At 38.7% G+C, this 27565-nt stretch overlaps 1 long non-coding RNA gene across 1 annotated transcript; it reads right to left on the reverse strand.

Moving 5' to 3' along the window:
• Positions 1-3020: 3020 nt before the first annotated feature.
• LOC138823038 (uncharacterized) lies at positions 3021-20825 on the reverse strand. Its single transcript, XR_011370719.1, has 5 exons — positions 20427-20825; positions 16507-16739; positions 5867-6019; positions 5463-5566; positions 3021-3275 (listed from the first exon to the last, which is right to left on the reverse strand). It is a non-coding gene; the product is annotated as an uncharacterized lncRNA (long non-coding RNA).
• Between the last annotated feature and the right edge of the window lie 6740 nt (positions 20826-27565).

Consider the following 27565-nt stretch of genomic DNA (forward strand, 5'->3'; position numbering starts at 1 on the left):
TACTTTGCTAAAAGATAAAAGTTAAATAAAGCCAGGTGCCAGTGGCTCATGCCTAGCTAATCAGGAGACTGAGATCTAATGAATCGTGGTTCAAAGCCAGCCCAGGCAGAAAAGTCTGTGAGACACTCTGTCTGTCTGTCTGTCTGTCTGTCTGTCTGTCTGTCTCTCTTTTTGTCGGTCATGGGGCTTGAACTCTGGGCCTGGGCACTGTCCCTCAGCTCTTCAGCTCATGGCTAGTGATCTACCACTTGAGCCACAGTGCCACTTCTGGCTTTTTCTATTTATGTGCTGAGGAGGAATCAAACCCAAGGCCTCATGCATGCAAGGCAAGCAAGCACTCTACCACTGAGCCACCTTTGCAGCACCCCCCTCCACCCATGAGACTCTTATCTCCAATTAACCATCAGAAAACTGGAAGTGGTACTGTGGCTCAAGTGGTAGGGCGCTTGCCTTGAGCTGAAGAGCTCAGGGACAGCACCCAGGCCCAGGATTCTAGCCCCACTACTGACAAAAAATAAATACATAAATAAAAAATTAAATGAACTTCTTTATTTCCTGAAAGACTTCTTAAAGAGTCTATTGCATTGTTGGTGTATGTTGTGAATCTCCAAGAAAAGAGAAAAAAGTAGATCCCAAGACAAATATTTTATTCCAAAGATAATCGTAGCAAATGGTGGTGAGGTAGTCAAGAAGTTAACAAGAAAAGGAAGAAGGTCAACATTACTTGGATCAATGAGCAAGTTATTGGCATCGGAATTTCTCACCTACCTAGAACTCCTGCAAAACTGTAGTGGCCACCTCACAGCTGGCCAAATGACTCCATAGGAAGCTGGACTAAGATAACTGAGCGGAATCAAGAATTGGAGGAAATACACAGAATGGTTAATGATTCCAAGGTGTTTTTTTGTTGTTGATGTTGGTTTTTTTGTTTGTTTTGTCAGTCATGGAACTTGAACCCTGGGCCTGGGCACTGTCCCTGAGCTCTTCAGCTCAAGGCTAGCGCTCTACCACTTGTAACTCAAGTGGTAGAGCGCTAGCCTTGAGCCACAGCACCACTTTCGGTTTTCTGGTGGTTAACTGGAGATAAGAGTCTCATGGACTTTCCTGCTCAGGCTGTCTTTGAACCGTGATTCTTAGATCTCAGCCTCCTAAATAGCTAGGATTACAGGCATGAGCCACTGGAGCCCAGCAACAATGTCAAATTTCTGCATCTTTTTTTTTTTTTTTTGTCAGTTGTGAGGCTTGAACTCTGGGCCTGGGTGCTATCCCGAGCTCTTCAGCTCAAGATGAGCGCTCAACCACTTGAGCCATAGTGCCACTTCCAGATTGCAAGTTTTTACAGTATAAAATCCATATAACTTTATGTTATTTTTGTTTTACATCTCTGAATATCTCACGTGTATTTAACACACATTTTTGAGAACATAAAATTTATTTTAAAACAATATATAATTTATATAATTCTATAATGTAATTATATATATGCATATGCATGCATGCATGTATGTATATATACATGCATATATGTATGTATATATTATTAGGATTTGAAGTTAGGGCCTCATACTTTTTAGGCAGGCACTCTACCACTTAGGCTACTTCGTCGGTCCTTTGGTGTTGGCTATTTTTTGAAATATGGCCTCACTTTACACTCAACCATTGGTTGAACTGGACATTCACAACACTTTTTAGCCTAGGATCAAGTCCTGATCCTCTGATCTCCATCTTCCGAGTGGCTAAGACTTCAGGCTCCAGTCAATGCATCTAGCTAAAATGAATATTTTGGTTATTCTGGAACATTTGGAAGAAATGAGCAGAGAAAATAAGCAAGTCCGTGGAAAACACGTGGCAGACATTGTGCTATGTTCTTTCCAGTTTAATCCTGAGGAAGCAGCAGTACTTATTTCTCTGGGTTTGGGCTTCAGTTCATTCTTTCAACAGGCAGCTAGTACACCAAAATACCATGTCCAAAGGTAGGATATACCTCCAAATTGCACACACGGAGTCGAGGAACAGCCTAAGAGTACTTTGGAAGGTAAGCCTGTTCAGGTTTTATGAAAACCTCCTCAGATTCCTCATGAGATTTCACAATCACCAGTTTCTCAGTCATCTAGAACCTTGTCTGCTTATAAGAAAAAGCATTTTTTTTTAAATTGGAGGGGAACTTGTATTTGTTCCCTATGTCTGTTGTAATGATATATCACAAGCTAGATGGCTTAAAACAACAGAAATACGTTGTCTTGCAGCTCTGGAAGCTCCAAGTCTAAAGTCATGATTAGGACCACGCTTCCTCTGAGACTCTAGGTAGAATGCTTCCTCGGCCCTTGCTAGCACTAGATGATGACTGGTAGTTCCTGGTGTGTCTTGTTTTACAGCTGTGTAACTCTAGTCTGGTGTCTCTGCTTGTCATATGACATGTTCCCTTTAGGTCTCTATCTGTGTCCTTTTTATAAAGGTAGAATGCTTGCATTTCCTCCATAGGTTTAATTTAACTAACTATTGAACAAAAGTAATTATGAATCATTTTACCCAATGTTTGTGGAAAGACTAGCCAACTTTTCATGGAAGCCCATTTAGATAAAATAGGATTTTGAGGTATTAACATATCATTGTCTTTTACAGAATAGATATACATCTTGAACTCCAGACATTGAATCAAGGACAAAATATTTATATGATGTGTTATACAGTCATTTCTGGTTTTACAGTTTTATTTTCACAATGATAATTTGCTATACTATGAGTCTATGAAGTGGTAAGAACAGGTATCACCATTTTACAGGTAGTATATAATCAGAGAGGCTCCTTTTACCCACTTGGTTAAGAGACCAAAATATTAGGCAAAAGACAACTTTTTTTTTCATTATACTTCCCAGGTAATAAAATTATGGTTTATGATTTTCAGGTTTCAGGTGTGGTGATCAGATACTTCCTCTCAGGAAAAGGGGAAAAAGAAGGGGGGTGATTAAAATCACATACTGAGTTTGCTGTTGTTTTATTTTTTTATTTTTTGGTGGTCTCTTAGTTACTAGGTAGACAATGTTATAGTTCAGTCATACCTCCAACTTTTTTCGGGGGTGGGGTACCAGAATCTTTGCAGCCCAGGCTGGTCTTGAATTTATGATCTTTCTGCTTCCAAATCCTGAACATGCTTCCATGCTTTTATTTGACATATTAGTTTGTATAACACATTTTGACACGAGCCAGAATTTTAGAGCCATTTCTCTGTATTTTGCTGTGGCTGAAACTGTCAGAATGAAATAACTTCACAAAGCCTAAGTATTGAAAAAGAGTGAGATGTTCAGGTATTCCATGCAATTCATCTTTTCTGGCTCCCTATTGTTACTATCACTTTTGTAAATTAAATTAATTTTTATTACCTTTAAGTAATAATCTTGATCACTGTTACCTTTTCCATCACTCAATCCCTTATCTCTTCCAACTCCACTCATCCCTTCAGGTTACCTGGCTTCATTTCCACATATGTCACTGAGTCTTATGGCTGTAGCTGCCCACCATTTCTCTCTCCATTTGTCTACTCTCCTTTCCTTTGGCCCTACTCTCCTCAGACCAAGTATGTCTCCATTTCCTGGTATTTATTTTCTTAAATTGTCTGTTAACTGTTTAAAGGGTTACACGACTGGAATCTACAACAGTGAATACCATACTTTAGTTTGTATATATACTCATATAGCCTCGTGTATGTTCTAATGTAAATTTATATTTTACATCTCACTTCTACATATACAAGAAAACATGTGCTCTTAGTTTCACCCAGCCTGACTTCACTCAATATAATTTTATTGTTATTATCTTTTAAGTGAGGAAAGCAACACATGTATATATTGAAATATACTGTATATATGGAAATACTGTAGAAATGTGCATGAAGTCAAAAGGGAGGAATTTTCTGTTCCCATCCCCTTCCCACAAGCTCAGTCTTCAAAAACAACCAGTTGTTCATCATAGCCAAAAGGCTGAAAAATGATTAAAAAATAACCAACTGATGATTAGTACTAGCCTAGAAGTCAGTAGTTTTATTAGTTCTGAACTGTCTAAATTGTCACAATGACATATGAACTTTTGTACTATTTATTGTGTTGTATTAAATAGAATACGCCCCCAACAATGTGATGTGTGTCATATATTAAATAAAATATGCATAGTTACTAAAGATGGCAGTTCTACTAAAATACATGCAAATTTCCAAAAGAAAATAGTATTTTTCCAAACACCTAAAGAAAGATAAAGTGGCATAATGGTAGTTTCCAGGGATACCTATTTTTGTTTGTTTTTCTTTAAAGTTTTTATTGTTATTATAAAAGTGACATACAGAGAGGTTAATGTCACATAAGTCAGGTAAAGAGTATATTTCCTTTTGGACATTGTCACCCCTTTCCTCACTGTCTCCCAATTTTTCCCTCCCATCCCACCTACAAGTTGTATAGTTCATTTTCAACATAGTATCTAATGAGTACCGCTGCTGCATTTGTTCACTCTTTGTCTCTACATCTCTATGTCCCTTTCCCCTCTCAAAGACAGATAAATGAACAAACAAGACAAAAAGAAAACAAAACCAGCAACAAAGAAAAATATTTCCTGTTTCCATTTTGAAACATATTATTTTGTATGATCAAATGGAGATATCTCGTTTTTAAAAATACACACAAATTCTTATTTCATACCTCAATGACAATATTTGGTAAGCATGACTTATAAAGGGGTTTAGAAAGATTATCTACATGGTCTCATGAATATAGGAGAGAACCCATAGCACTATATTAGTTATGCATTTTGTTTAGGCTTGTTTTGGATGAGTAAGGAAATGGCATCATTTTATACTTTTAGTAAGCCCTAAGAAAATGACAATATTTCGTAAGCATGACTTATAAAGGGGTTTAGAAAGATTATCTACATGGTCTCATGAATATAGGAGAGAACCCATAGCACTATATTAGTTATGCATTTTGTTTACAGGCTTGTTTTGGATCAGTAAGGAAATGGCATCATTTTATACTTTTAGTAAGCCCTAAGAAAATGAATATTTTAGGCTGGTTGTAAGGAGATAGTTTATTGTTAGTCTTTATCATTAGCACATTTATCATTTCACTTGAAATGTTAATGCACTCACATTTATCACACATAAATAATATCATAAAATTATAAATATATTTCTTCTTCATGAAGATCACTTTCCTTGTGAAGAGGAATCCTCTGTGCTAAGGGACACCTACAGCAAAGAGAGACAGAAGATTCGCTCCCTTTAAATGTTTGAATCACGTCAAATGGGAAACCACTGGTCTCTCCATATCATGGTTAAGGAGTTTTCAAAATTTTATTGACAAATTGTCTAATTCTGAACATGTTATCGGAGAGCAAAAGTGCAAGATTTGCAAGTCAAATGATAGAAGGATCTATTGAGAGACAATTAAAACATCTTCACTGGGACCCACCAAACTAACCTTTGTGTGGTCTTGCTCTCACATGGAAATAGTTCCTACAGACAGTGGACTGCATGAATTTTGAGAAGACACTAAATGTGTGTGGGAACTTGCAAAAAACAAATCTAGGAAAAAAGAAAAAAGATTTAGGAGCAGGGTTTTCTTTGCCACTCTTTTTTTTTTTTTTTCATACCACGATGGGGTGGGAATAAGAGAGCAGGAGTTAGGAGTTGTGAGGAGTGGAAGGGGGTGGGCGGGGGGAGGCTCCAGAGGGAAAGGTGGAATTGGAGATGCTGTTAAAAGTTAGTCCTGGTCAAGCCTTGGGTGAACAATGACACAGTGTTGTTGTGGGCTGCCTCCACGACTTGGATATTCTTCCCATGTCAGTATAATCACTACTGGGAGGTAGCTCGATTAAGGATTACCATATCATTAATAGTATCCATGACTTTTGTTCAAAGGCTACTTGTGCAATGTTGCCTTGTGGTTGAAGCACGGTAATCCTTTCGGCAGCAGCTGTAGAGAGGGAGGCTCCTTAGAATCGCCCTCACTGACTTCCCTGTCCTCTCGGATCAGTTCTAAAACACAGACAGAAACAACAGTCAACTCAAAGCCAAAAAAAAAAAAAAAAAGAAAGAAAGAAAAAGAAAGAAAGAAAGAAACATCCATTCTACATTTCCACATTCATCCCCAAGCTTCAATCCCTGCCAGTGTCTCCCATTCATCTCTTTCTTACATCCAGATCACCACTCGGATGGTGGCCAGATTAGAAGGGAACAATACAGTTTTAAATGTAAAGTTTGCATCTAATTTTTTTCCTTTGCATGAGAAAAAGCACATTAATTCGATCTATGTGTCTGTCTAATGCTAAGCCTGTAGTTTTGTCAGGTCTTTCTTATTTTCTTTGGCAACATGAGGCTGGCTGGTGTCTTCTAACTGTCTAGGGTTTTTCTTAGTCTATCTGGTGAAGACACTTAACTTTGAAATTTGTACTTGGGTAGTAAAGTATATACATGGTTAATAAACAATAGGATTTGCTCCAAAAATATTAGTGCTGTTAACCAATTGCTTCCAATGGGTCTGAACACCAAGAAAAATTGAAAAATTCAACAGTAGCTTGAAACCTAAGTGAACTCACATAGATATTGGGAATTTGGCAGAAGAATGTAACTGGGTGAGTCACATTTGGTAGAAGTCCAAGTTGCAGGAAACAGGGAGAGATGAATGGACATTGTAGAAAACATTTTTCATAAAGATTACCCCCTCCCCAGTACATGCAAAAAATAAAAATAAAAATGAAGAGGTAAAAAAAAAACTAGACCTATAGTAATTGGGAAAATTAAAAAGAAAAATGAAATTTATATAAATAAAAGAAGCGTAGCATTCAATTGCTGATTTTATGCCTTTGTAATCATATTCCAAATTGAAATTAAGTTTTTACTTTGATTTCCCCATAGGCCATTAGTTTTAAAAGTTTTAGTCTTAAAATAATTTCACTTTGTCATTTTATCCAATGTACATTATTATATAAAAATTGAATTATGTGACTTGAGTATATGAATGGGATTGAGAAAGATAGAAAAGCATTATGATTTGTACTCATAATTTGACTGGTACAATTGAAACTCCTTTGTATAACTTCTTACAATCAAACAACAATAATTTCATTTTGTTTTATTTTAAAATTACTACAATTTTATTTTTGCAAGAAGAAAACACCGATAAGTTTTATCTACTCAAAACTGACTTTTATGGGAAACATTTGGACTATTATCTTTGGGTCAAAATGTTTTAAATTCTTCCCAATGCTGAGACTGTTATATTTTACTTAAATACATGAAACAACTCAAGTCTTTTGTACCTTGCTTATTTATAAAACTCTTTCCTAACTTCTAGCCTTTTTTGAGGCATTGACCACAAATTAACTTCCAATCTGAAATCATTATCACCTTTTCTTGTAAGAAGTGCTTGTTGAGACAGAGATTTTAAGTAGCTTTGCTGCCTGAAAAGTTATGGAAAAGGTATGGAACCCTTACTTCTTAGGCCAATGGGAAAACACTGAAATCCTTTAGCAATTCTGCCAAGGTAAAGGAACCTCCGGCCCTTTGGCCATATGAGGTCCATAAAATGATTTAGTATATGACAGGACAGACACATGCAATTTCTCCTCATCTTCCCATAGTCATCTGCCTATATTGATAACTTTATATGGTCCTTGAATTATGGTGTAAGTATCCAAATGGCTCTTAGCAGAAAAAGGTTACATACCACTGCTAAGAAGCCAAGAGTATTTAACGAAAGTGTTCATATTGATCCTTAAACACGTGATGCTACTCTTCAGAAAATTTCATTTAGGGGCTGGGAAGGTGGCTCAGTGGTAGAGCGCTTGCCTTGCATGCATGAGGCCCTGGGTTCGATTCCTCAGCACCACATAAGCAAAAAGAAAAAAAAAGCCAGAAGTGGCGCTGTGGCTCTAGTGGTAGAGTGCTAGCCTTGAGCTGAAGAGCTGAGGGACAGTGCCCAGGCCCAGAGTTCAGGTCCTACAAACCCCCCTTCCCCAAAAAAAGAAAATTTCATTTAGCTCTTATGTCATGAATCTATGCTTAAGATATATCATTTGTGCATGAGGCTACTAAGTCTTCCATGTTGCACTGGAAGAACTTAGCACAGAAGGAATACACTAGCATGATGGAAAACAGCTTTATTCCGACCTTGATCATGCCTATCTTTGTCAAAGCATTTGCCCTCTTTCAGCGGATAAACTAGTACTTTTCTAAGAGGTGAATCAAGATTTCTATGCATATTTCAGAATTTGTGTTGAATAGCATGAGTATAAATAGAAGTTCTTCCAGTAAGTTTCTTTTTTGGGGTGTGTGTGCGGGTCACCACGATCCTCATATTTCAGCCTCCTGAGCAGCTAGGATTACATGTGTGAGCCACCTGGCAAGGGTTACTTTCGAGGAAGTGGTGTGGTAGCTCAAGTGGTAGAGTGCTCGCCTTGAGCTGTAGAGCTGAGGGGACAGCTCCCAGGCCCAGAGTTCAAGCTCTATAACGGACAACAACAACAACAAAAAGAATAAGTACTCAAAACAAACAAACAAACAAACACAAAACAAAAGAGTTACTTTCAAAAGACACATTATTCCTAGCATATAAATATCTGTCATTGGATGACATCAAAATGTCAACTTTGGAATTTTTTTTCTCTTATTGAGTGTCACTTTCTTCTTCCCCCTTCCTATCCTTCTCTGCTGCTCTTTCTCTTCCTCCCTTCCTCCTCTTCCTCCTTTTCTTCCTCCTCCTGTCTCTTCCTCCTCCTCTTCTTTCTTTTCTTCTTGAGACCAGATTTCACTATGTATCTGATACTATCCTTGAACTCTCATAGGTTGAGCCTATGATCTTCCTAGCTCAACCTCCAGAGTGCTGAAGTTACAGGGATGCAACAATGTGCCTGACTTTTGCGTACCTTTCTTAATGGAGAATCTTCTCATTTTCTGGAATATAACCCTTGTTACTATTTGGAGCCAAATGAGTCAAGGTAATCAAGTAGTTAACCACTGAGTGAGTAAACTTTAATTTAATCCTCAATTTTAGTAAATCAGTAATAAAACATCTGATGCTAGGTCTAGTTTCTCTGATATCATCAAATGCAGATCCTCATTCCATAACTTCTCCAAAGAATTTTTTTTGTTCTCTCCATGGGAAGGGAAATGAATATCACAAGTCTGCAGAGAGCCTAACAAGTCTTCAGTCAAGCTTTCTCCTCTTTCCCATTTCTTCTTTTGCCTGATTTACACAATTCTTTTTTAAAAATGTTTTATTGTATTATAAAGGTGATGTACAGTGGGGTTACAGTTACATAAGGTAAAGAGTGCATTTCTCTTTAAAAAAAAATTTTTTTTTGCTGGTCCTTGGAACTCAGGGCCTGGGCACTGTGCATGAGCCTGTTTGTGCTCAAGGCTAGTGCTCTACAACTTGAACCACTTTCAGCTTTTTTCTGAATAGTTTATTGGAGATGAGAGTCTCGTCAACTTTCCTGCCTGGGGTTGGCTTCAAACCAAATTCCTTAGATCTCAGCCTTCTGAGTAGCTAGGATTACAGAGATGAGTCACCAGTGCCTGACAAATGCATTTCTTTTTGGACAATGCATCCAAATTCGGTTCCTGCTTCCAGATGAGAATTCCTTTGTAAATTCACTTCCTTCTTATCTGCATGTGTCTCTTCATGTGCTGGGATTTCAGCTCTGCTCTTCAGTGACTCATTCATGTCTCCACTTTTCAACATTAAAATCATGTTGATAAGTCATAGGAGGCGCTGTTCACTACTGTTGTCTGGGTTCTTGTGGATTTATCCTTAAACATCATTTTAGAAGGTTTATCAGTTATTTTTTTGTTTTTGTTTTTAGGAGAGATGCAAGAGAGTTATGTATTTATTTTTCATGTCTGAATAAAAGTCTTAGAATGGCTTAATAGAGAAGTGTATTTTACTGGTAAATAAATGAATAAATTACTAGTACCACTTTCTTCTTCATTTTCATAGATTAATCACATTTGCTCAATTAGCTTATCTAAGAAAAGAATTTCAGAATATTTGTCTTATGCTTTGATTTTAGCAATAAAGTTTTTCTTTTCAGTGTAAGGAATGAAATATGACAGGCTGATGAGATAATTGTGTGTGTGTGTGTGTGTGTGTGTGTGTGTGTGTGTGTGTGTGTGTGTGTGTGTGTGTGTGTGTGTGTGTGCTGGGGCTTGTTCTCAAGGGCCTGGTGACTATCCCCATACATTTTTGCTCAAGGCTGGTACTCGGTCACATGACCCACAGTTCTACTTTCAGCTTGTAGGTAATTAATTGGAGATAAGAGTCTCACAGACTTTCCTGCCTGGGCTATCTTTGAACAGTGATCTTCAGATCTCAGCCTCTTGAGTAACTAGGATTATAGATAAGAGCCATTGGTTTCTAGCTCTGGTGATAATTCTTTAAAAACCTTGCTGTATTACATGAACATTGACATCTATTGACTAGTCAGTAAGTTCAGATTTGTATATTTATTGGTGATCATAGTGATTATTCTTAAATAGTGAAATTCGATGAAAGATTTTCTGAGAGAAAACCTATTAAGGCAAGTAAAAAGGTTTTGAAACATTATATATTATAAAACTTATTATATTGATTAATCCTAAAAAAGTTAAGAAAATATTATTAAAAATTTCATGGAAGTGCCTAAAGAAATGAATGGACATAGAATCAATGCAACCTGACACATTTGCAACAAAATTTTAGAGTAACAAATGTTAGAATATTAGACATTAGGTTGTCTAATTCCAAACACTACAATCTAGTTCTGCATTAATAACTTATGTTACCACTTTTGACTATCTCCCATATAGTGATAAAATATTGGTTTTATCTCTAAATGAGACTTTACAGTAGCACTTTCTCCCAATATTATATGCTGTTGCCTTATGCAGGTGTGCAGTAGAGCACTTACCTAGCATGTACAAGGCTCTGGGATGAACCCAGTATTACCAAACACTTGATTCTAACCAGGATTTATAGTTGTGTATTTGTCTACTTAGAGAAGGGCCCAGCATTTTACTTGGTATCTATAATCCCAGATACTTGGGAAGTGGAGACAAGAAATTCATGGTCTGAAGCTGCCCTTAGCAAAGTTAGTGTGAGACTCTACCTAAAAATATTGCGAAAAGTAAAGGGACTTTGAGGAGTTATTTTGGGGGTTTAACTTTTTGACCTTTAAGTATATTTTAGATATAAGGTCCTTGCTGGTACATAGCTCGTAAAGATCTTCTCGCATTATATGTGCTTTCTGTTTCCCTTGCTATCTATGTCCTTTGCTGTGCAGAAACTCTTCAACTGGATGCAATCCCATTTATACAGCATTTCTTTTGTGTATCTGGATCTTTAGTTAGGAGCTTTTAACCTGTGCCAAGGAGCCCAACTGTTTCCCTTATCCCTGCCTGTAATATTTTCAGCATATCTGGTCTTCCATTGAAGTGTCTGATTCACTTGGAATTGATTGTGGTGCAAGGTGAATATATAAGGATCTAACTTCAGTTTTCTGCACATGTATAGCCAAATCTGCCAGCACCATTTGTTGAAGAAGCTGTCTTTCTTCCATCCTGTGTTTTTTTGACTCCCTTATCAAAGATTAGATGGCTATAGGTCTGTGGGTTCATTTTTGGGTGTTCAAGTCTATTCCATCAGTCCTCAGGTCTGTTACTGTGCCAGTACCAAGCTGTTTTTATTTCTATAGCATTGTAATAGAGTTTGAAGTTTGGTATTGATATTCCCCTGGCACTGTTCTTCCTTCTAAGGATTGTTTTTGTTACTGGGGTCTTCTATTCCATATGAATTTTTGGATTGCATCTTTGATATCATTGAAGAATGTTGTTGGGATTTTCATGGGCATTTCATTGAATTTGTAGATAGCTTAGGGCAGTATTGCCATTTTCATGATGGAAATCCTCCCAATTCAGGAGCATGGGAGGTTTTTCTACTTCCCTAAGTCTACTTTACAGTAATTTCCTTTTTCAGGTTGTTAAAGTTTTCATCACCTTTAGGTAAGTTGATTCCTAGGTATTTTGTGTTTCTGAGGCTATTACAAAAGGAGTTGCTTTCCTGATTTCACTCTCATCCTTCTCTTTGTTGGCATACAGAAAAATTACTGTTTTTTGTGGGTTAATTTTATATCCTGCTACTCTGCCAAAATTTTGGATCAACTCAAGTAACTTGGGAGAGGAATCTACTGGTTCTTTAAATACAGAATCATGTCATTGCAAAGAGGGAGGGTTTTACTTCTTCATTCCTTATTTAGATCTCCCTTATGTTTGTCTTTTGCCTTATTGCTCTAGCTAGGCATTCCAATAATGTCTTGAAGATGAGCGGAGAGACTGAGTGGACATCCTTGTCTTGTTCCTGATTTTAGAGGAAATGGTTTTAACTTTTCACCATTAAGTATAATGCTAGCTGTAGGCTTGTCATATACAGCCTTTCAATGACCCCATAATAAATGGGCTAAAGACTTAAAGAGACTTCTCTGAAGAAGAAATAAGAATGGCCAATAGACACATGAAGAAATGTTCAATATCTCTGGTCATAAAAGAAATGCAAATCAAAACCACATTGAGATTCTACCTCACTTCGGTTAGAATGACCATTATTAAGAAAACTAATAATAACAGATGCTGGTGGGGTTGTGGCCAAAAAGGAATGCTCCTATACTTTTGGTGGAAATGTAAACTTGTTCAACCACTCTAGAAAGCAGTATGGAGATTCTTCAGAAGACTAAACATAGAACTTTCCTATGACCCAACAATCCCACTCCTGGGTATTTACTCAAATGACCACAAACCAGCCAACACTAAAGCCACCAGTACAATCATGTTCCTTGCAGTATTGTTTACCACAGCTAAGATATGGAATCAACCCAGATGCCCCTCAGTAGATGAATGGATCAATAAAATGTGATAATATATGTGGTATATAATAAAAATAAAACATAATAAATAAAATAAAATAATAAAATGTGTTATATATACACAATGCTTCCATCAGAAAGAATGACATTCTTAAGAAAATGGAAATTCATAAATGGAAAGAGTTGGAAAAGATTATATTAAGTGAAGTAAGCCAGACTCAAAGAAACAAAGGCTGTATGGTTTTCCTCATTTGTAATAACTAGAATATGTCTAGGATATTCTTAAGGATCACAATGGCTCAATAGTTATATGCATATGACCATATAAAAATGCTTATTGAAATGAATTCTAAGAAATGGAAAAAGGGTTTTTTATTGTATTACTTGCAGTTATTTCTTTTTTTTGCCCCTTTGTTTTATTCTCTGTTGTCACTGTTTTTTTATTTCTTTGCTTTTTGTCTTAAATATAAGTTTATGTGGTTTGGGAAAGGGAAGGAAAATTACAGAAATGGTGGGACAAAGCATGAACCAATTCAACAGTGATGCTCGCTAGACACTATGTTGGAAATGAACTTTACAACTTGGTGGAGAAAGAGGGTCAGAAGGGGGGAAAGTGGGAGAAAATGAGGGAGGGGTAACACTGTTCCAAAAGAAATGAACTGATTACTTATGTAATTGTAACCACTCTGTACATCACCTTTGCAACAAAATTTAAATTAAAACAATAAAGCAAAGGGACCACCACTACAAAGGGCTCGAGTGGTAGAGCAAGGCACTAAATTCAACCTTCAGTAATGAAAATAAATAAAATATAATTATTTGGTTGTGTCTTCTGGTACATGACTTAAAAAATTAACTCTGATGCATTGAAGTGTAATTTACCTACTAGCCCAGTGATCTACAACTGCGCTATACCTACAGCCCAACAAACAGCATTTTAATAAACAGCGGAGTCTATAAGTAGAGTAGACCCCTTGGAATACTGGAGATGGGTAAAGAGACATGGGCCCTGCTGCAGAGGGAAGGAACTAGGGCATCAGCTAGGAATCAGGCTGTGGCCTCTGCATTAGCATCTGCAGGAAGGAGGAGGAATTTTAGCAGGTTTCTCAAGAATGAGGCAATACGTAGTCCTCTGCAGAGGTGTGATCCAGATTGAAGCACTCTACAAGGGATATTGAGGCCTCTAAGGACTGGTAACAGCCTGGAAGAACAAGGAAGCTTCTGCTCTTCAGAGAGTCTGAAAGATGCATCCACATCTGGAAGGAACCATTCAGGAGATAATTATAAGAGGAATGGCTAGAGTCAGAATCACGATGCCCAATCAAGGAAGCCATGGGGTTAGTACTCCCTTGCAGCTGTGTATCACATCTCCTGCTGTGTTCTCTCATTGGCAAAGGTAGCTGGAAGCCAGAAGCACCAAAGCTGAAAGCTCAGGGGACAGGTGTCTGTAGGGAGGGCAGAGAATTGCATCTCTAAGGTTTCTCCCATCTCAGAGAGCTGTACACTATGAGAATATGGTGTATTTGATTTTTCATAGCAGAAATGCCAATTCTCACCTCACTCCAGACCTGAAAAGAGTGAAGGACCAGAGGACCAGAAGATCATACCTGCTTCTCTGTGCATTATCATATGAACATAATGAAGTGCTTAGGCTATCTGGCAATACCTAGATCCGAAAAATGCCTTTGGAAGCTGAAAGGTAGCAAAGAAATTGCCAGTTAGTTGGCCACATTTCTTGAACACCTACTGCATGCTAGACTCTGGTGCAACTACTGTAGACATATTGATGAGCAAGGCAGGCATTCTTCTCCACTTATCTTCTGGAAACGAACAGGAGGCAGACAGAAACACATATGCAAACTGTCCAAGGAGCTAGGCACAGAACACAGTAAATTACTTGATCTCTCTGAGCCTCCATTCTATATCTGCAAATAAGAACAAATGATTCAGTCTTCCCAGAAAGGGTATTTTGAGTATATAACTAGTTAGTATATGCAAAGCAGTAAGTAGTGTTTGTCACAGAGAAGTGCTATTATTACCAAGCACTATAAAGAGGTAATAAAGCAGAAAATGCAAAAGAAGGAGATGATGGTTAGGAGGCCTCATGGTGGAGGGGAGCTGGGGAGCTGGAGGAGCCAGAGGTTCTGGAGGACAGGAAGAAACCCTCCACTGAAACCCTCACAGGACTGTCAAAGTCATCCAGGTGCTGGTATCTCACAGGTGTAATCCTAGCTACTCAGGAAGCTGAGATCTGAAGATCTTAGTTTGAAACCAGTCAGGGTAGAAAAGGATATGAGGCTTTTATCTCCAGTTAACCAGCAAAAAGTTGGAAATGGAGCTGTGACTCAAGTATATAGAGCACCAGTCTTGAGCAAAAAACTACAGTAAGTATTAAGGCCCTGAGTTCAAGTTCCTGTACTGCACAAACAGAAAAAAAAACATTGTGATGAAACTGCACTGCCCTAGCATTTTCCAGGAAATCAAACTTTAGTAAGAAAAAGAAAAGTAAACAGTGAAAGAAGTCCCTTCTTTCCCCCATCCCAAACTACTTGTTTGCAAGTTCCCTACTGAGCACAAATTCACACATAAGTGTCAAAACTGTGTTTTTGTTCAAAATGATAGGTTCTGTTTTATACTAGGAGAGTAAACTACTGTATTCCTAGGTAGTTTTTTTCAAATAAAATACATCAAAATACATCATCTAGATTTGCACTTTTATCCTTTTATTCTCTCCTTTATTAAAATTAGAAGCTTTTAACTTAAAATAATAGAAAGAAGGGCTCACCTTCTTATTTTGGAGAAAAATTAAATGGGCACCAGTGTTATGAATGAAAACTCCTCTATAATGGAGGGCTTTTAATTCCTCTTCAAAAAATTAAATTATGGAAAAATTAATTATGGAATTCAGAAGTTGAAAACCTACTTAAGGAATTAATAGTTTTGTTAAACTCTGGTTTAGCCCTGTTACTGACCAGATTCTACTCTTAGGCAAATCCAAGAAGTCTGATAAGGTGAGATTTTTTTGAGATTGTTTTTTCTCCAGGAAATTGGTACATAGTGTGAAGCTATCAAAATAGTTTAAAATGACAGTGATGATCAATAATATAGAAAAGTCCTATCTATATTTTTTCTCCTTTAAACCTTATTAGCTTTTTTTTTCTTCAGCCAGGCATCAGTGACTCATGTCTGTAATCCAAGCTATCCAAGAAGCTGAGGATCATGGTTCAAAGCTAGCCTGTGTAGGGAAGTCCATGAGACTCTTATCTCCAATTAATTATCAAAAAGCTAGATGTGGAGCTATGGCTCCAATGGTAGAGTGCTAGCCTTGAGGGATTAAAAAAAAAGTCAAGGACAATATTCAGGCCCTGAGCCCCAGGCCCAGCACACACACCACTTCTTAGTTTATTTAGTACTTTGGTTCTAATCTATTACATTTTAAGGATCAAGAATAACTGAACATGGGAAATAAAATCTTGCTATTATATTCAAAGGAGATTCCTATTCTGTTATCATCCTTTGGTGGAGGCTTCCCACCATATTCAAGAGAAATTTCTAATCCACCTTAAGAGGCAACTATACATTATGAAATGCAGCATTTTCCAAGTCAAATTATTTGCTCAGCATCCTTACCAAGTTATAGCAAGTAGATTCAGCTCCAGGGCTCTGGAGCCATCCCATACTTCATACAAGTGGGTCTCGTTCCTGCTTACTCCAGGCACTGCCTTCTGAGGTTCCTCTTCATGTCTGCATCCGCCTTGCTGAGGCTTCTTTCCTGAAGGTCGCATCCTACATAGCATTCTCACTGGGCAGGGTCAGCAGGAACACAGGACAACCATTTTTCATTCATCATTGTTGCTCTAACCCTAAGAAAGTAAGATTGTTATCACTTTCACCCTCAGGTTTTCCTGAGGGTGGAAATGATGTCCTTGTGCACACACACAGAGTAATTATTTGTTTTGCCCCATGTGTAGAGAACTCCTGAAGATGGATTGTGGGCTTTTCCCTTTGGGGAGGGTACTATTGAATAGCAGAAACTGCTTGGTTCACATCCCTTTTTTCCTCCCAAGAGTCACTTGGAGGCTATTTCCCTTTAGAAATTGTGTGTGTGTGTGTGTGTGTGTGTGTGTGTGTGTGTGTGTGTGTGTGTGTATAACTTTTGTGGGTTTTCATAGAACTCTAGAAGCACTGTGCCACCCAACTTTAAAAATTAAATGCATTGAAAAGACAAAGAAAAAGAGCCTGCGTTTTGTGAGCCTTCTCCAGAGACTTTTTATCTGTGTAGACTAACGAAGGATTTTTCACATATTGACATAGGCATTCATTTGCTAATTTGTTGGACATTTAAACTGCTTGGAGGCTTCCCCAGAATCCTGAATAAAGCTGCACTCCTGGGGTGCTTAGGTCTGCTCAAGTGCCCATCCTTCCCTGCCATGTATTTCCCCTCCTCTCTGCTGAGATAAAAGTCAGTGCTCTTGGCCTTAAGGGAAGAATGGGTTAAATGGACCAATATTCTAGGCTTGGATCTAAGAGGAAAAAAAAACAAAAACAAAAAAAGCACTGGTCTTTTCAGAGTTCCCAGAGCACCTGCAGCAGCAAGGACATTTGCACATCCATAAATAAATAAATTAACAATGAATAAATAATTTAATCTCTGCCACACAACGCCACCTTGCAGATTTCATCCTCGAAGCAGTGTCCAGTGAATTTGTCCATTTCTAATTCTTTTTGATAAAGTCCTCAGATACTTGCTGACTGTCAGGTTCATTTTTCTTATTGTTTGCGCTTGATTAGCTCTGTATGACCTAAGGTCGCCCTTAAAATCCACATCTCTCATGAAGACTCCGCTAAATAACACTTGCTGTGGCCTCATACAAAAGCATGGAAGGTTTTAGCCACTAGCTTCCTGAAGCAATGCCTCATGCAACCAAGCGCAAGCACAACCCATTAAGGGATATTGTGTTCTTCTAGGCTCTTTACCTAGTGCACTTTGCGGGGGGGGTGCTTATGTCAGGTCTCCTGGGTCTTGGAAGAGCTGGGTCACCTCCCCTTTAAATCAGTTAAGCAATGACGGCACCAGGTCCATGATCTTCAAGGACCTTGATGAAGACCAGGGCTGTTTTGTATTTTGTTTGTTTGTTTGTTTATTTTTTAAAGCTAGCTGGGAAGTTGCAAGCAGTTCCTCATTTTACACCTCTTCTGAGCATCCTGTGAAGGCCACAAGCCCCAGGATAGGAATCCTTTCCAGTCTCAAATGTCTATGGTCTCCAAGTCACTTTTAACGTTGGTTGAGGCTTCCTTGCACTGTTTTGAATGCTCACACCCTGGGCATTCTCTTTTCTGTCAAAAGGCCAGCTCTTTGAGTGGTAAAAAATGGAGGCCTCTTGTTGTCCAAATAGAATAATAGTCTTACTTAATGGGAACCACATTCCTCATTTCTATTTTTATCGTAAACTTATAGTGGTTGTTTAAATCAATTGAAAGTACATCTCAGTGACTCTGTTAAATGTTTCATGTTTTCTGACTGCCAAGTCTTTAGAATTTGGAGGTTTTCCTTTTTGTTTGTTTTTGGTGGCCACCAGCCTATTGCCAATGTATTAATGAAATAAACTTTGAAAAAGCATGGAAGAAAGGGATATGTTTCATAAAATGTTACATTTAGGCCAACTATTGATTTGTCAGTGAGCCTAGACCACCATTGACTTCTGATTAGCACAAGTTTCAGGTATAATGTCAAGACCCTGGTATAGAAACACTGAGGGAATGGAAAGTCAGGGGAAAGAGGAGCTTGAGTTCAAGTCCAGCCAGGGCTACAAAGTGAGATCCTGTCTCACAAAGATGGGGCTGGGATGTAGCTGAATGGTAAAGTGCATGCCTAGATGCATGAAGCTCTGTTGTTCAATATTCAGCATGGGGCAGGTAGGTGAAGAAAAGGAAAAAGTCCATATTGGACAATTAAGGAAATTAACAGAGAGAAGTTTGTGAGTTCATCAAACAAGTTTCAAAAGATCAAGCAATAGTTGAAGTCTTGAGTGGAAGAGCCTGCCTTTCTTGATCCAAGTTGCCCTGTTGCTGTTTATATTCTATCATGCAACCTACATTTTCCTAAGCATTTCAGCTGGCAAATGTTGTACACTTGCACTTCATGGTCGAGACTAAATCCAACATCATCTGTACAGGCAGCTGATTTGTCTGTCTCCATATGTATTTCTATAATTGTATCTAATGCCTTTTCTGGGTCTATAAGCAAATCCTACAAACATAAATGCCATGTGGTTTATCTACATAGAATACAGAAAAGATTTCTGGGAGCTGAAAGATTTCAGTGGCTCAAGCCAGTAATCCTAGCTACTCAGAAGGCTGAGATCTGAGGATCAAAGCCAGTCTGGGCAAGAAGGTCCATGAGACTCTTATCTCCAATAAACCACTAGAAAACCAGAAGTGGTGCTGTGGCTCAAGTGGTAGAGTGCTCGCCTTGAGCTGAAGAGCTGAGGGACCATGCCCAAGCCCAGAGTTCAAGCTCCATGGCTGACGTCAAAAAAAAAAAAAAAGATTTCTGGGGATGGTGGTGAAGAAAATTAATTTTGCATGATTTATTTTAAATCTAAATAACAGGTAAATTTTAATTAAAATGTTTATTTTTGATGTAGCACTTTGTCACATCTCCCTCAGAACTTCTCCCCTACTGCCTGCCGCCATAACAGGGTTTGAATTCAGGATTTTGAACTTCTTTGCAGGCAGGTGATGCTATCACCTGAGCCAGGTCCCCAGCCTTCCTTCAGAATCCCTTGAAAACAAAGAGTCAAAAAGATTTGGATACTCTTTTTTCTCATAACAATCTTGACCTATCCCAACATCTCAACATCTGTCAGAGTCAGTGAGCACTGAATCAGGCTGACATGGCTTCTAGATTTTTGAACTCAAGAGCAGGAGTATTTCATCTATTCTTCAAGTGCACAATGGTCCTCCTTATCCTTAGGAAGAGGAAAGAAAAATGATGTCCTGAACTGTCTTCCCAAAGGACCTGTGAGTGGGATAAGGAAAGACTCTAGACACCTCCAAAGGCCAGCAACTCCCTCTGAACTGGAGAGTCCATATTTGAGTCTCAAAAGGGAACCATAGGCATGCCTTTGGCCGTGTTGTAGTTTCAGCCTTGAATATAGTTTGGGTCTTAGTTGTTCTCCCAAAGGCTCATGTATTCAAGGCCTGGTTCTCAGCCTGTGCTGCTATTGGAGGTGGTGGCACCTTAGGAGATGGGGTCTAGTTGAAGGAAATTGGGTCATTGAAAGTGGGCCCCTGAACGGCACACTGGGACCCCAGCTCCTTCTGTCTCTTCTGCTTCATGGTTACCAAAAGATGAGCATCTTCCTCTACCCACTCCCACCATACAATGGGACCAACCATTCATGGACCAAAATCTCTAAAACTGAAGTAAACCTTTCCTCTTTCAAAGCCAAGTTAGCTCAGTTATTTGTTATACTAACTGACTAACACAGACTAAAATCCCACCTGACCCGTGAAGAATCATTCTGTATAGGCTATAGGCTTCTTACCTCTGAGATAATCTTTAGACTTGTAGTTCAACTGGTACTTGGTGGAGTCAGTCCTAAAGATGTTTGTTTAGCCCATAAGAAGAGCCTGAGAAAGGCCCTCTTCATCAGATGCAGGGCCAGTTCCTGAGCTACTGACCCAGGGAGTGTAAGACTTCACACTTGTAAAAGTTGGGGTACTGTTCCTTCTGTTTCTGTTGTCTTTGTGCAGGTCCTAGGGCTTGAATTCAGGGCCTGGGGCACTGTCCCTGATTCCTGAGCATTTTTCATTCAAGGCTAGCTCTCTACTAATTGAGCCACAACTCTACTTTCAGGTTTTTTTTTTTTGGTTAACTGGAAATAAGAGTCTCAGAGACTTTCCTGTCTAGGCTAGCTTCAATTGCCATTCTCAGATTCCATCCTCCTGAATAGATAGTAATACAGGAGTGAGCCACCAACTTTCAGCTATCCTTCAGGTTTTATTGTCTCGCCTTCCTTCCTCCCTCTCCCTTCCCCTCTCCCTCTCCCTCCCTCTCCTTCCTTCCTTCCTTCCTTCCTTCCTTCCTTCCTTCCTTCCTTCCTTCCTTCCTTCCTTCCTCCCTTCCTTCCTTCCTTCCTTCCCTCCTTCCTTTAAGGTCTGCACAGGGACACCTCCCTACCTCTTGGCTAAGTTTCCACCCAGTATCTGTTACCTAGGTAACTGGCAGATCTGGAAGCAGTCACCTTCCCCTCCTGTTAGGTCACATCTTGGGCCACCTCTGGTCACATGCCTCCCATCTGACCTTAGGAGGGTCCTAGACCCTGAGGTCACATCCAGATCCAGTGTGGCCACACCTTCCCCCCCCCACCTGGCCACACCTCTTCCTGTCCCTGGCCTAGATAGGACTGGCTCAGGGGTGGGTCGCCCCTTCCTTTCCAACCAAGCCTCTCCACCATGCCCTGCAGGGGCAGCAGTTGGGCAGTTCGGTAAATAAAGTTCTTTTCCTGCCTGAATAGCCCATGGTGTTCTCTTCATGGGCTACTTAATGAAACCTACCTATTTAATATAACTTTTTCTTCCTTCCTTCCTTCCTTCCTTCCTTCCTTCCTTCCTTCCTTCCTTCCTTCCTTCCTTCCTTCCTTCCTTCCTTCCTTCCTTCCTTCCTTCCTTCTTTCCTCCCTCCCTCCCTCCTATCCTTCCTTCCTTCGTCCTTCCTTCCGTCCTTCCTTCCTCCCTTTATTTTTTGCTGCTGAGTTTCTGTCACCAAGGGGAAATTTTAGTTCTCATCTCTCTCTTCACTAGCACAGTTTCTATAAAGGATAAGACCATCTAATGTGATCCATTCATTCCTAAGATGAGGTAGTAATATAGAGTCTTTAAGCAGGTACATCCTGTGTGTTTCATGTAGTTTAACAGAACTTCTGGGGGTGAATGCTTATATCATCAGAAGCCTAGAGTGTGAGATCTTAAAAGACACCTAAGAATCTTTTTTTTTTTTTTTGGCGGGGGGGGGGGGGGGTCCGGTCATGGGGCCTGAACTCTGGGCCTGGACGCTGTCCCTCAGCTCTTCAGCTCAAGGCTAGCGTTCTACTACTTGAACCACAGTGCCACTTCCGGCTTTTTTCTTTTCACTTATGTGGTGCTGAGGAATCGAACCCAGGGCCTCAGGCATGCAAGGCAAGCACTCTACCAATGAGCCATCTTCCCAGCCCCATGAGACAACTAAGTATCTTACTGAATCTAGATCCCTTATTTTTCTAAAGAGGAAAGGAAGTCCCTAAGAATTGGCATGACACTTAGCTCTTCCTTACTTCTTTTAACAATTAATTGAACAAATACTGCAAGGAAAGGAGCATATATTCTATCTTCTGCCCGATAGTTAAATCTAAAATTTATCCTGAAGCTATGTGGACTAATTGGGTTGTCCTATGAGTCCTCAACATTACTATAATTTGGAGGTTCTGGTCAATTCTAACATTTTATGTAGCCTGTATAAAAATTGACATCTAGTTCTAAAGTCTTCTTATTCTAAATGAATTAAATCTGTGTTTAGAAAATAAAGCTCTCGTTATCATTTTTTTATTCCAAAAGTTGCTTAAAATTTTGGTTTCTAAACATTATCAGGCAGTATATATTTTTTTTTAACCTAATTTTGCTAAAAGGTATTTATTTTTGCTAGGTCTGTGACTTGAACTCAGGGACTGGACGTTGTCCCTGAGATCTTTTTGCTCAAGGCTAGAGCTCTACCACTAGAGTTACAGCTCCACCCTTGGCTTTTACTGATAGTTTAGTGGCATTAAGAGACTCACAGACTTTCCTGCCCAGGCTGACTTCAAACTGTGATCCTCAGATCTTGGCTTCCTGAGTAGCTAGTTATAGGTGTGAGCTACTAGCACTCTACTTAAGAGAGATTTTTTTTTAAGGTCATGCCATTACACTGCCCTTCTCTCCTGCTGTTTCCTTTCTTTTCTAAATGTACTCTTAAGCAAAAACTAAATTATCATCTAACTCGGGAGAAAAAAGTAAGTTTTTTTTTTTTTAAAGAGAAAATCACTTGTTGCAGTTAGTAATCTTACATAACTCATTTGAGCAAAGTGATTGAAAACAACCACCTTATAATGCAGTGATTTACTTTTCTGTAAAGCCCTGTAAATAATGTCAAGACATAACCCATTGTCATATATTTATCCCAGTTCATTTCAAAATTCAGTCCCTCAAGTTGCCAATAGAATTACAACTCATCTTTTACCCAGAGATTCGATATTCATTCTGAAATAACAAAGGGAGGTCTATATTCTCAGTGAACTACTGATAAAAAACAAACAAACAAACACAGAATTCTGAACTTCAAGTAAGAGATCATGCACACCCATCAAAATCTGCATTTTTCCCAAGGCCAAAAGCAGTCACCCCTCCTCTCAAAAAGTAACAGTTACTTTGAGATGTGTTCTCAGATGCTCAGTTGTAAACAGAGTTATAAACAGAGGTAAAACCTTCATCCCTGGCACAGCCCTTTTCTGGGCAACCCACCCTAGGGAGGCCCAAGAAAGGCCTAAGTCCCTGACAAGTCATGGGTGGCTTGCTTCACAGCTCAGTGTACTGTTAGGTCTGACTAGAAGATGTTGATGAACTCGAGCCTGACGCCAAGGTTCAATGTAGAATAAGGCAAGCAGTGTCAATGTTACGCACCATTTCTTTCAGGTAGGAAATAGTGTCTTGCTCGTCTCAGACACCTCATACCTCTCACAGGGAGGGCCCTTCTCATGCTCCTACAACGTGGGGTGTGGCTTGTGGCTCTTCTCACCACTTTCAATGAATAAAGCCTGTATTTCCTATATTCTGTATTCTGTGCTTTGCAATCTTTATTTTTTGCACTATGTAAGTAGTTTTCCCCAGATAATTTCACTGATTATTCTTTAAATATGTGTAGAAAACTAATGCACAGTACATTTAAAGCTACTTGCCTAGTAATTGGGGTTTTGTGGAGGGTCAGGAAGGTCCTGGGGCTTGAACTCAGGGACTGGTCCCTGAGCTATTTTGTTTTGTTTTTGTTCAAGTCTAGCACTTTCTCTTGAGCCATAGCTCCACTTCCAGCTTTTTGATGGTTAGAGCTAAGAGTCTCACAGACTTTTCTGCCTGGGTTGGCTTCAAACTGCAATCCTCAGATCTCAGCCTCCTGAAAGGCTGAGCCACCAGCACCCAGTAATAATTTTGTTTTGACACACGGGAATGATTTTCAAGAACTGAGAACAGTGATGGATATGGGACATAAAGTTCACATTGAGTTTGGGGTGGGGGTGGGGGGATAAAAACTATCTATCTGATAGGTGGGCTTGAAAGTCTCGACTGTTTGTACAAATCCTTTATTATTAAATTGATTTGAGCAATTTTAATTTTCTCATTGGTAGGCTTTTTTCTTCTTTCCTTCCTTCAGATTTCTCTTTTGTACTGGTAAATCTATTCTGAAATGCAATGTTGGTTGTTGGAGGAGGGGTAGTTAGTAATAGCTGCCAAAAACTCATGTGCTCCCTCTACCGTTTTTCTGACAACATTACAACTCCCTGAAACAAGAATGAAAGAAAATCCCTGCAGATTTACTTGATTTAAAAGGAAGATTAATATTTGTTAACCTTCTCTGAAGTTTTACAAAATCAGAAGACAAAGGAAGGCTTTGTTCGCTCTAGCTGGTGAAGGGACTCATTATCTTGGATCTAAGAATGTTTTGAAAAAGCTTCTAGTGAATAAAGAAATATAGAGTCACATTTGTATCATAAAGTCAATGTTTTAAAAATGTACATTGACATATTTCCTGTTGTATTTATTTCCCTAAACATGTCTAAACTACAAGTGGGTTGACTTAACATCCATATTCCTTAATTTAGTGTGACTATCACACACAATTACCTTTATTAACTGATATTCCTTGTGTAAATACGCAACTGTCTATAGTACTATACTGTATCACAGATTAGAAACATTAAAAGAGCCAGGTGCTTGTGGCTCATGCCTATAAGTCCTAGCTACTCAGAAGGCTGGGTTCTGGAAGATGATAGTTTGAAACCAGCCTAGGCAAAGTCCATAAGATTTTATCTTCAAAATAACTAGCAAAAGGTCAGGCTAGAGGTGTGGTTTGTTACAAAGCACCAGAACAGCAAAAAAGCCAGGCAAGTGGAAGGCCCTGAGTTCAAACAGATACATCAAAAGATATGTACCCATCAGATTAAAGGCACATATATTGGAACATGACAATTCATCACCCCAATATAAGTCCTGGAAATTTAATAGTAATCAAACAGAAGTTGATGCCTTTGTGCTTCTATAGTCTATCATAAAATAAAATATAAATTTATAATTAAAATGGCAAATGATTCCTTGTATAGAAAACCAAAGTGAAAGCGATGAAATAAAAAGTGGGTAAGTTGAACTGCATCAAAATTAAAAAAAAAATCTTTGCGGATCCAAGGTTACTATCAATAGAGTGAAAAACAAAACATGGAACAAGGGGAAATATTTACAAATCATATATCCAAACAAAAGCCAGAATACATAAAAAACCTCAAAAATTCAACAGCAAGAATAAAACCAGCACAATTAAGAATTGAACTTGAATAGACCTTTCTCCAAACATTTACAAATGACCAATAAACACAGGAAAAGATGTTCAACATTGATTGAACATTTGCTTTACATTAGAGAAACTCAAGTCAAAAATTGCAGTTGTAGGGCTGGGAAGATGCCTCAATGGTAGAGTGCTTGCCTTGCACGCATGAGGCCCTGATTCCTCAGCACCACATAAGCAAAAAGAAAAAAGCCGGAAGTGGTGCTGTGGCTCAAGTGGTAGAGCACTAGCCTTGAGCTGAAGAGCTGAGGGACAGTGCCCAGGCCCAGAGTTCAGGCCCCACAACCAGACCCCCCCCCAAAAAAAATTATTGCAGTTGGAAAACAACCTCACACACATTAGAATAGCTGTTACTTAAAAAGTACAGAAAGAAAGTAAATGTGTGTGAGATAAAGAGAAATTAGAACCCTAGTGAATTATAGGAATGTAAAACAGTGCAGTCTCTGTGGACAATGGTGTGATGTTTCTCAACTAGTTAAACATAGAATAACCTCCTGACCAAACAACTTCAATTCTTGGAAGTGAAAGAAAGGAAATTCCAACACATACTATACACAGATGAACCCTGAACACATGATGTTAAATAAACTAGTTACTGAAATGTAACAGAATGCAATGTTTTCACATACTAGCGAGTATAAAACCAGAGACAAGCATGATCAAGAAATAAGAGAGGAGACCATTTTATTACCTGCTACAGGCAAGAAAAGCATAGGAGTTAATTCCAAAGCAATGTCTTCTTCAAACAAAAGAAGCATGGGGATTTTATTTGAGGAGCTGATGTGTATTTATATAGGAAAGCACTGTAGAGAACATTTTGGGACATGCTCAGTTTGCCTTATAAAGATAGTGGACAGGAGCATTCCTGGGTCTTTCATTATAAAAAATGGAAGATGGGAAAGTGGGGAGAGATCATGGAAGGGGTGCTATTGATCAAGACACATTGTACTTATAAACTGATTGGTTGAATGGAAAACAACTACTTAAAGATAATTTTTTATTTTTAAATTTAAAACTTTAAGTATTTCTTATTGTTATAATAAAGGTGATGTACCTAGGGGTTGCCATAACATGTGTCAAGCAATGACTATATTAAAAAAATTAACAGCTTTATTCCATCCTGATAGAAGTGCAAAATAAATAGAAAGAACGCAAAGAAACAGCCAAAAAAAAAAGAAGCTGCTCAAAAATGGCAGCTCTCAGAATGAGATGGAGAAAAGTCTCATGCGGGGCACAGTAAGTGATATGCTACTGGAGGCACCCAGGATTAGAAGCAGGTTATGCCGCACACCTGGCCAGTCCCAGATGGGGGCAGGTCGTACCTGTGTGTGAGCTATGCCTCTATCCAGAGTGCAACAGGGACTCTTTCTGAATACACTGTGCTTAGCTTTTTCAGAAGAGTGTTTCTTGGCAATGCGTTTAGCAGTTGTCCAAATAAATCAGCACTAAATGTGTAGGAGGGAAGAATGTCTTTAAGGAAAAGAAGCTTTAGTAAGTGATCGTTTCTCCCTACATCAAAATGTTAATATTGGCTACTCAAATTTGGATGGTGGAATTGTGGATAGCTTTATTTTCTTATTTATGTTTAACACATTCCATTCTGTGATAAGAAAATTAAAAGGGTCCATTTAGAAGTGGCAGAATTGTGCAGATCCTAAAAGTTCAGACTGATTTCTCACCAGTGTCTCTTGATTTATCAGCAAGGTTGGGATAAGGCTCATCCTGGTTTTGTTAGTTAATATCTTCCTATCAGTAGCAGTTGAGTGATATCAACCTTTTGGCCAAGTATTTGGCAGCCCAGAATATTACTGAGTGATGGAAACAAGGTTGACTAGAACTTTGAATCTTCATATGAAATGTTTAATTCTATGTTTTGTCACTTTAACTTGAGTGGCCCTGTTAATTTCACTCCATTAAACTTTATCATGAACATTAACTATAATTTTTTTAAATTGCAGACAGAAATATCTCAGGGCATGCTTGAGAATATGCTAAGGCATTCCAGTTTTAGCTGGAAATGAAAAGAATATTTTAGAGGTGTCTTCATGTAGGGTTTTATTCTTC

This window comes from Dipodomys merriami, unplaced genomic scaffold, assembly GCF_024711535.1.
Source record: "Dipodomys merriami isolate MVZ:Mamm:240054 unplaced genomic scaffold, mDipMer1.0.p SCAF_12, whole genome shotgun sequence".
NCBI classification, from domain to species: Eukaryota; Metazoa; Chordata; class Mammalia; order Rodentia; family Heteromyidae; genus Dipodomys; species Dipodomys merriami.